Consider the following 11,257-nt stretch of genomic DNA (forward strand, 5'->3'; position numbering starts at 1 on the left):
CCCCCCCCCCGGGTTTTGGAGAAGATTAAAGTCTTTGTTTCTTAGTAACCAGAGCTTATTATGTGTTCCCACCCAAATTTATCGTGTAAAACTTTCCCCTCATCTTTCTTCATTTTGGGAAGAGTCTTTGACTTGTTTCTTAGGCATTTTCTTTGCTACCTAACTTTTTTTGCCTCTTACTGCTGTATGTGCTCAGTGCTATTCTGTTTGCAGCCTCTGAGATCCCTCTGTGCTGTATTGCTACTGCTTCACCTATTGCCTTTCTTACCCTGTGCCCTGATGTGAGGGTTACGTTACATCTCCAGGTGTCACACCACCAAATGCTCGGAATATCTCATTCTCTTCTTCCCTTCCAGCTTCCCTGCATCAGGTGTTGTGAGTTTCAAAAGCAAAAGGGCCACCAAGAACGCACATCTCTTCATCAGCCTTTTCCTCTTCATTTAGGGTTCACCAAACCTCTAAATGTGATCCATCTGCAGAGTGTTCTTTTATCTTTTTCCCTTATAAAAGGGGGAAAGCTCCTTTCTTCCAGGAACTTCCTGTTTTTTCTTTCTTGACAAAGGCTAAGTTTCTTCTTTTGTTCTCTTTACCCTTAAAAGAAGCTCCTCCTGCCCCATCACCTGTCCCATCTCATGTATTAATATCCATCCAATTCAGTGTAAAATGAGTGCTGCATTTCATCGCTGCCTACCTGCAAAATTACATTTCCTCCTTATTTTAGGTCTTAATATCTATTCTACATTGGTCCCTTCCAATTCTTCATTGATCAAGAAATTGTTCTCTTCAATTCTATGTCTCTTAGCAGTTAGACTCCATGGAATGGAAATTTAAGTATCTTTGTTACCTGGAAAGTGTTAATATGTGCCTTTATCATCCAGCTCTGTTGGGTGTGGATTTACACAGTTACAGACAGTTAAACTTGTCACTCTTTTAATCCATTTATATCTTAATTTTTTGTGCCCCTCCTTCCCTTCCTTTTTCCCAAGCCAGAAAATGATTCAGAGAATACTAAAAGTTTTTGAATTAGTTTTAAATATTATAGCCAATTAGCATGGTACTTACAGGAGTGACCATAAATGTTGTTAACTTAGTAAGTTGACAAAGACCTAGCATTTAATATATATTTTTCATATGGATGCCAATCAGTCATGTCTTCTCAATGCTACTGCTAGAAGTCTCATTGTATAGTGTGAAACTGTGTGGTTCAGTGGGCAGTTCATGTCGAGCCAGAAAGGATAGGAGTTAAGGTCTCTGTGAACTGAGCAGTCTGTCATCCAGAATGACTGAAAGCACCTTACTTTAATGAGAATGAGCTGCTCCGACACACAAATGTGGGGGACCTGCAAACTGTTGTTTGTTTTTGCCATCTTCCTAACTTTCAGAACAGTGAGACCAGCCAAAGGAAAACCCAAGGGATGTATTATTGACTCAGATTTCTGAAAAACAAACAGTTTGTTCTCTACCAGAGAGTCCACTGCTAAAACCTTTAATCATACAAATAAATGTCATGCTCATGACAGTGGTACCATTGAAGCTTGTTAAAATCCTATTGGAAGACCTGGAGGATTCTTTTCCTTGATGTGTCATCCCATGCATCTTTAAAGCAATATATAGGGATTTATCTGTATGCAGTTCTGACTGATTTTAATGGAATGTAAAGATGTGACATCTGCAACAGCACTGAGTCCACTTTTATAAAGAAGAAAAGGAGGGTTTGCACTAATACAGATAGGCACAGCTTTACCAGACAAGTATTAAGAGATACTGATATAATTTAATATTCATGAATGATAAAGTAAATACATGTAGGGATGTTCAAGCTGATTTGTATTCTAAGCCAGATGTCTTTGGCAGTTACAAGCAGAAACTGTATACCAGGTTGCATATTTTGTCTCTAATTCTGAACTGTGGTACGTTGTCATTGGTTTGCTGACAGCCATCTGCTCAGACCTCATTTGATCTTCCCATTCAGTCACAGTTTATGTTAGGGGACAAAATATATGTAAGGGAGGGAAACTATCAGGCTGTTTTTCTCTTGGAGAAAATAAATATGATTAAATATTATTTAAATACTACTTATCACACTATAGAGATTCAAAAGATACCAAATTCATGCACATATTCTGTTCTTTTCATGAAACAGGAAGAATTTCAGACACTCGTATTACTATGACTACAGATACTGACGCACTATTATATTTGTATATCTGCATATATTACATACGTATAAAATGTATTTAAATACAATATTACAGCACTTATATGTATTTAGTAACCCTTTTGTAGAAAAGGCTAAGGTGAACAAATGCATGTAACATAAAACAGCTATTTCAATGTATTAGAAAAAAAGGATACAGTAAAATTGACACAGAATGTTCAAAATATTCTTTCATGGTCTTATGTCTAACTGAAGACTTTCTTGTAACTCAAGGCATGGGAAACACCAATCTGAATCACTACACAAATATACAATTTAATTTTGCAGTTTATTAAGCACTTTTTAAACAATATTTCTCAGTTATCCAGCTAATTTGGGCCTCAGAACACTGACTACATGGAAAGAAATAGAGATAACCTGCTCTATTCTATTCTATGGAAAGTTGGGAATCTCAGATGTGAAAAAAACATTTTGTATTCTGCCTTCAATGCTGTAGTCAATGAAGGCCTTGATCTTTCTAATTGTGCTTTACATATATTGAAATAGAACAGATCAAAGGTGTAAAGCCTTCCAATATTATCGAAGGAGAACAACTTAGTTCTCATTTTAATGGGGTGCTATGCAGTTTGGGTTTAAGTAACACATACACGTAAAGTGGTAAATGTAAATGGTACATGCAGTTAAAATGTTGGTTTCAAGACCAGCATGGGTTTATGGAGTGGAAATTGTGCTTAATCAACCCAACAGTTTACGACGGTGAGGTGGCTGATTGGGAAATGAGGGGAGCAGAGTGGATGTTATTTATTGTAGCTTTATTAAGGCTTTTGATGCTATCTCTGTAACATCATCACAGAAAAGCTAATGAAATATGAGTTAGATAAATGAAAGTCCAGGTAGATTTAAAGTGGAATGGCTAGGCCCAGATATTTGTGATCAGTGGCACAAAGTCTGTACCTGGAGGCAGTTCATTAGTGATGTACCCCAGGGGTTAGGACTGGGGCCAATACTCTGTACCATCTTTGTTAAGGACCTGGATGATAGGACAGAGTCCACCCTTGGCAAGTTTACTGGCAGTGCAAAATTGGACAGAGTGGCTGATAAGCCAGAGGGCTGTCCGGCCATCCAGAGGGACCTTGACAGGCTGGAGAAATTACTAACAAGAACCTCATGAAGTTCAACAAAGGGAAGTGCAAAGTCCCACACCAAGGGAAGAACAAACTCAAGCACTAGTACAAGCTGAGACCAAATGGCTGGAAAACATCTTTGCAGAGAGCCTGGGTGTCTTGGTGGACAACAAGTTGAGCATGAGCCAGCAATGTGGCAAAAATGGTGAATGGAATGCATTAGCTAGAGTGTCACCAGCAGGTTGAGGGAGGTGGTCCTTCCCTTTCTGCTCAGCATTGATGAGAGCACACATGGAGAGCTGTGTCCAGTTCTGGGCTCCTTAGCACAAGAGAGACATGGACATGTTAGAGCAAGTCCAGGAAATGGTTAGGAAGATGATTAAGGACTTGGAGCATTTGTCGTACAAATAGAGGCCAAGGGCTGAGGTTGCTTAGCCTTGTGAAACCTCAGAGGGATTTTATCAAAGTGTATAAATATGTGTGTCGGAGGGTCATACGGCAGATAGAGCCAAACTTTCTCAGTGGTATCAAGTGACAGGACAAGAGGAAACGGGCACAAATCGCTATACAGGAAATTCCATTTAAACATAAGAAAACACTTACTTTACTGTGAGAGTGATGAAACAGTGGAATATGTTGTCCAGAGAGGCTGTGGAGGCTGCATTCTTAGACATACTGAAAATTCAGCAACACAGCCCTGGGCAACCTGCTGTATTGACCCTACCTGAGCAGGGATTTGGGCTAGATAAGAGGTTCCTTCCAGCCTCACTGATTCTTTAATTCTCTGAAGATGATGTTAAGAACTCTGCATAGAAATTGCTAATCGGTGGTCTCACATTTTACCAGAATGTGTTAAATTTTTAGAATCCTTATCAGTATGTCTTTGTAAAGCATTGCAGCAGAATAGCAAGAAATGTATCTGTTCGAAGAATGAGAATTAAATTTAATTTTTATTCAGGCTCATCAGTTGAGAGAAACATACTTCAAAATATTTTCATCTGAATCTTCAGGGTAAAAGTAAGTGCACAGAATCTCTTACATGCTGTAAGATCACCTTTTTTTGTTTGCTCTTTGGTTTCATAATGTCTAACTCAGTTTGGATATGTTTGTCAGTGTAGATTATGATGAATAGGTGGATGTTATTTATTGGCCTCCATAACATGTCTCTTGTTGTCTCTTGTAAAAGAACACAGCAAACATTTCACTCACTGGAGACTCAAGGGCACAGGAATGAATTTGACTCTGCAGTGTGGTTTCAGTGGACATTCATTTTGAAGTTACTGCAAAAATAATAATATGCTTCATATTCTTTAGTGTCCAAGAGAATATATAGCAGGGTTTTTGCACATAAATTTGCTTTGTCAAGACCAAAGTCAGCATTAAATTGCATCTGGAGGTGCCAGGTTTCCCAGATCTATTCTACCTTTGAGAAATGTTGATTTTTTACTTTTTTTTTTGTTTGTTTGTTTTTATTGAGTCATAATCCTTTTTTTTTTCTTTCAGTGGGACAGAACTGAGATAGACAAATCATACAGGTTTCTTTCTTGCCCTCTCCTTGCAACTGAGGGAAGTGCATGAATGTGTGGAACCAAACCTACAGTATCTTCTGAGTATGAAGATACTGGTAATTAGTTGTGGGTACAGAATAAAAAAAAAATGTTTTCAGCTATATCATGCAATTTGGGAAAGACATAAATGGATGTGTACCATATATGGTATTTTATGGTTGAACTTGAGTCTTTTCTAACCAGAATGATTCTGTGATCTAAGAACTGAAACACAATTTGGGAGATTTCCTGTTTGCACAACATCAGTGTTGGCTCTCAGAGGTCCTTTAACTTTTTCTTGTTAGACCTGCTTGGCTGACCAAGAGAGGGCTGTCCGGCCATCCAGAGGGACCTTGACAGGCTGGAGAAATTACTAACAAGAACCTCATGAAGTTCAACAAAGGGAAGTGCAAAGTCCCACACCAAGGGAAGAACAAACTCAAGCACTAGTACAAGCTGAGACCAAATGGCTGGAAAACATCTTTGCAGAGAGCCTGGGTGTCTTGGTGGACAACAAGTTGAGCATGAGCCAGCAATGTGGCAAAAATGGTGAATGGAATGCATTAGCTAGAGTGTCACCAGCAGGTTGAGGGAGGTGGTCCTTCCCTTTCTGCTCAGCATTGATGAGAGCACACATGGAGAGCTGTGTCCAGTTCTGGGCTCCTTAGCACAAGAGAGACATGGACATGTTAGAGCAAGTCCAGGAAATGGTTAGGAAGATGATTAAGGACTTGGAGCATTTGTCGTACAAATAGAGGCCAAGGGCTGAGGTTGCTTAGCCTTGTGAAACCTCAGAGGGATTTTATCAAAGTGTATAAATATGTGTGTCGGAGGGTCATACGGCAGATAGAGCCAAACTTTCTCAGTGGTATCAAGTGACAGGACAAGAGGAAACGGGCACAAATCGCTATACAGGAAATTCCATTTAAACATAAGAAAACACTTACTTTACTGTGAGAGTGATGAAACAGTGGAATATGTTGTCCAGAGAGGCTGTGGAGGCTGCATTCTTAGACATACTGAAAATTCAGCAACACAGCCCTGGGCAACCTGCTGTATTGACCCTACCTGAGCAGGGATTTGGGCTAGATAAGAGGTTCCTTCCAGCCTCACTGATTCTTTAATTCTCTGAAGATGATGTTAAGAACTCTGCATAGAAATTGCTAATCGGTGGTCTCACATTTTACCAGAATGTGTTAAATTTTTAGAATCCTTATCAGTATGTCTTTGTAAAGCATTGCAGCAGAATAGCAAGAAATGTATCTGTTCGAAGAATGAGAATTAAATTTAATTTTTATTCAGGCTCATCAGTTGAGAGAAACATACTTCAAAATATTTTCATCTGAATCTTCAGGGTAAAAGTAAGTGCACAGAATCTCTTACATGCTGTAAGATCACCTTTTTTTGTTTGCTCTTTGGTTTCATAATGTCTAACTCAGTTTGGATATGTTTGTCAGTGTAGATTATGATGAATAGGTGGATGTTATTTATTGGCCTCCATAACATGTCTCTTGTTGTCTCTTGTAAAAGAACACAGCAAACATTTCACTCACTGGAGACTCAAGGGCACAGGAATGAATTTGACTCTGCAGTGTGGTTTCAGTGGACATTCATTTTGAAGTTACTGCAAAAATAATAATATGCTTCATATTCTTTAGTGTCCAAGAGAATATATAGCAGGGTTTTTGCACATAAATTTGCTTTGTCAAGACCAAAGTCAGCATTAAATTGCATCTGGAGGTGCCAGGTTTCCCAGATCTATTCTACCTTTGAGAAATGTTGATTTTTTACTTTTTTTTTTGTTTGTTTGTTTTTATTGAGTCATAATCCTTTTTTTTTTCTTTCAGTGGGACAGAACTGAGATAGACAAATCATACAGGTTTCTTTCTTGCCCTATCCTTGCAACTGAGGGAAGTGCATGAATGTGTGGAACCAAACCTACAGTATCTTCTGAGTATGAAGATACTGGTAATTAGTTGTGGGTACAGAAAAAAAAAAAATGTTTTCAGCTATATCATGCAATTTGGGAAAGACATAAATGGATGTGTACCATATATGGTATTTTATGGTTGAACTTGAGTCTTTTCTAACCAGAATGATTCTGTGATCTAAGAACTGAAACACAATTTGGGAGATTTCCTGTTTGCACAACATCAGTGTTGGCTCTCAGAGGTCCTTTAACTTTTTCTTGTTAGACCTGCTTGGCTGACCAAGACCATACTACTGCACTGCAAAGGTTTTAATGAAGGTCATGTGGCTAATAAATACAAGGAAATAACTGTCAAGACAACTGCTTGCTTCTTCATGCATAGTGCCCTCTTCTACAGATAAGGTATTTCTACAACTAGGATTTTGCACTTTAAAATTTGTGGCAGAAAACAGAAATTGATCTTTGAAAATCAGTGGGTGCCTGACTCAGAGATGTCAATTAAATCTTGGAGCTTTAGATTTTTGATTCCGTGGGAGCTCTGCCATGGATGTCAAAGAAACAGGATTTCATTTTCACCTGTATTTTTTCTGTTTGCTTTGCAAATCAGCCTCCTGTGATAGCTCTACAAAGGAAATTCATTACAAAGCTAGGAGAATGCTTATGTATTTTATACAATACAATATTAGGGTAAGCCAACATCAATTTTTTGCTCAGTGTCCCAATCTGGAAAACTGATTGTGTTTTGCTATTAAAATCAGCAAAGTCCTTTCAGATTTTGATCACTGTAAGCTCTGGAGAGGCAAGGTAATCCTGCTAGAGAATCAATACACTTTTTTTTCAGACGTGTCTGTTACTTTGTGAGGATTCCAGTTAGCTTTGCTATCAAGCTTCTTCAGGTTAAAGTTTCATATTATGTCTTTTGTGTTGAAGTAAGTATGCGAGATGATGTATGTAACATTACACAGTATGAAGAGAGAAAATTACCTGAGAGTAAAATGAAGCCACTTCTACCACCAAACATTGAAAACTACATTTCCACTTACTTTGGAAGGAAAAAAAAAGATGACTTCCAAACAGTGCTATAATGCAGAGAGTCTAAGGACAACTGACAGAAACAGGGACTGAAGTATTTGTTTTCTGATTTTGTTTCCCTCTGAACAAATGGGCTTAGTGTCAGTTTTTTTCAGTCTGCAAGTTCTATTGTGTCTGGACAGCAATTTCTTCAAATTGGTCTTATTTTCTAGTTGCTCATCTACATTGTGGATAGAGTGCATAAAGTTATTTCCTGTGGTGCACAGCTGGAAGCTATTCTGTGCTGCAACATTTTGTTTTGTTTTGTCCCAGTTTTTTCTCCCCACTGTGTTCCCACAGCCTAGCATAGCTCCACGCTGCAGCAGACAAGTCTCTCTTTTTCCAGTGACACATCTTAGAGCATCTGAAATTGACATATTCTCTTTTGTCTTTTTAGTACAAATTCAGTGGCAAACAGCTCTGCTTGACTGCACGAACATTTCAAAGTACTCTCTAGACTAGGAAGATTGGCTTGAAAAGTTAGACATATTTAGGCAGTCTGTTTTATTTACTTCTTTGAAGAGACTAAGGATATTGAGAAGATTGAAGGAAATATGCAGTGCCAAATATTGGTCTGTTTAGAAGAGAAAAGAGGAATATGCAGGTCCTAACAGAGCTTTCTTTGAAGGAGAAAAACATTTTTGTCAGATCTAATGCTTTAATAAGACACAAAGATATCCCAGAGTTGGTAAAGCAAAGTTTGTTTTCTATCTTGGAAGTATTTTTAAAATACTGTTCAGAAGCAACAATGATTTTTTCATTAAGTTAACATTTTACTTATATGTGGAGGGACTGCAATTATTTATATTAAGTTTACCCCTCAGTAAAATGGGGCACTGATCACTGTGCAATCACAATCTAGACACTGAATGCAGAATTCCATGTGCCAACAATTACCTGTCAAGAAGGAAGGTTACAAGCCTTCTGTCAGCACCTTTGCAGTGGTCTTTCTGCTTCATTTTCTTCTCTTTCTCAGTCTCCCCCACTGAGTTAGACAGTTCCTTCCTTCATCTCCACACAAAGATCTCTGCTGCTCTCTTCCATCTCGTTTCACTAATTGCTGGTTCCTTCTTTCTCACTCAAGTTGGCTGCTGCTTCCTCCATGCAGTGACAGAAGCCTAACAGAGGTTATAATCTTGGTCTCTGTTCTTCACTTGTGATTCCTGCTTCCATTGTAACAGAAGTGTCCTTCTAGTGAGATGTATCCCACCAGTTGCTCTGTAGATGTAGGATGCTGATGTGATTGAAACAGTATTTGTGGTTCTCCATAGTTTTTGTAAAAGGAATGTCTGAAAAGTGAAAGTGTAACTGCAGAAACTGGTAAATTGTAGGAAGGCTAATGTAGAAGGTAATTATTTTGTTTACATTCGTTCCTGTTTTCAGTACCCTTCCTTTGCTGTAGTTGCTCCTTGACATATTTTAAAAGTAGGTAATTATCCCAGTGACTATCCCTGCTTTGTAATGAACCTGTAATCACCATTTGGCAGCTGGAGATATAGTTAGTATCTTTGATTTCCCACCAGAATCCCTCCATCCTCTCTCAGCTAGGGAAATCAACTGGGTCTTGCGGTGTGCTCTGAAGGTCAATCAAATATTGCACTATTTGGGAGGAGAACGAGAGTTAGAATGAAATTGAACTCAAAAGCTGACAGGCTTTATGAAAATGTCTTACACCTGCTATTTGTGTAGCTCATGTGCTTCTGCTGTTCTCAACCAATGTAATAAAGCATGTGGAAAATCTGTCACTTGCGTAGAGAAGTAGGTAACAGGGCATGACAGAATAGGGCAGGGTGCCAGATTGGTGGGTTTTATTCCACTGATACTCATTGAGTTTTATGAGCTGGAAGTTGGTGAGAAAACAGGAAAAGAACATAAAAGAAAACGTGTCAAGCAGGGCCATTATTTTCCTTATGCAGTGAGATTAGGAAAACAGAAGAAAATTAATTAGGTAATAATGCTTTGCAGAGAACTGCAAGGAAATCACCAGTCTCAGAGAATGTTCTGAGGATCTACAGAATAAGTAGCCATTAATTAGACCTCTGTGGATGCAAGGTAATGAGAAGAAGTAGTAAAGAGGGCAGTGGCTGGTGGGGAAAAAAAAAAAAAAAGAATACTGGCAAAAATATAATGTTTTCATTAGCAGGCCCACACAAAATTAAGATTACAGTTTCTATTTCATTTTGGGTAGACCTTAATGTTGGGCTATATGTGCTACTAGTCCTATATGTATTAGAGGCAATATTGAGGAAAAATGTGAAAGAAGAGAATGAATACAGTGATTCTTCCCCTGGATAAAACTGTGCAACAGCCAGGGATTTGGGAATATTCTGAACTGACAACTGACCACATGGAAAAGCAGTTCCTATTTACAAACAGACAAAAAAAATCCCAATCAATGCAGAAAACTTCTGTATGATAAATTTACTCAGTACCCCCAAACTGTGATTGAAGGGTAACCAGACTTACCACGTTCACTTCCTAATGTTCACTTGTTACACCCATTTATGATTTTACAGTTACATCATTTTATACATCTCCCAGTAATTTCTTTTCCCAATAGAAGAGTCATAGCCTACTAATGTCCACATGCAGAATCTGACCCACAACTTTGATCTTGTCAAACTTTTCTCTGTCTTTTTTAGTTCTACCATGTCCTTTTGGAGATGAGAGATAAGAAATACATAACATTATTTTAGTTGCCATTATGGATGCATTTATACAATAATGTAATGACATTTTGTTTCAATTCCTTGAGCTAATATTTTCATTGAAATATCCAGAATAAGTCTTTCAGGGATAATAGTAGCTAGTGCAGATCCAATAATATTTTCCCTCTGCGTATTATTTTTGATTCCTGGATTTTCTCTGCCATTTTATTGCCTAGACATACCATATTGTGTAATTTTTCTACCAGTCTTTGTGGTTTTTCCTTATTTTGATTATCCTGAATACTTTCTATCATCATTAAACTGCCACCTTATGTTTTATCCTAAGTTTCATATGTAATTGTTGTACAAAACAGGATTCAGCAAAGATTGTTATAGTTTTTCAGTGTTTTTCCCCATTTTCCTTACTTTGTTATTGCTATCTCATGAGAGGTCATTCCCTCTTATGTCATGATAGCTTAGTTCCTGTGATGGCCCTTGCGGAATCTTGTCAAAATCTGTCAAACTATCTTGAACTCAGTGAACCACTTATATCTACATGCTTGCCAGTGTCAACAAAGTACTCTTATTATTAATAAGGGATCACTTGTGAAACCTGTGTAAAAAAACACTGATCCCTAGCATCCACTATTTTTGTCTTTAAGATACTCAGATCTGCTTTGATCCGGGAGCCATTTAAAAAACTGCTCATGTAATTAACACTTTGGTACCATGCTCTATTTAACTACAACAGTGACAGTGTAACTTGAGTACATCTGTGT

This window comes from Chaetura pelagica, unplaced genomic scaffold (assembly GCF_000747805.2).
Source record: "Chaetura pelagica isolate M959 unplaced genomic scaffold, ChaPel_1.0 scaffold90, whole genome shotgun sequence".
Classification (NCBI taxonomy): Eukaryota; Metazoa; Chordata; class Aves; order Apodiformes; family Apodidae; genus Chaetura; species Chaetura pelagica.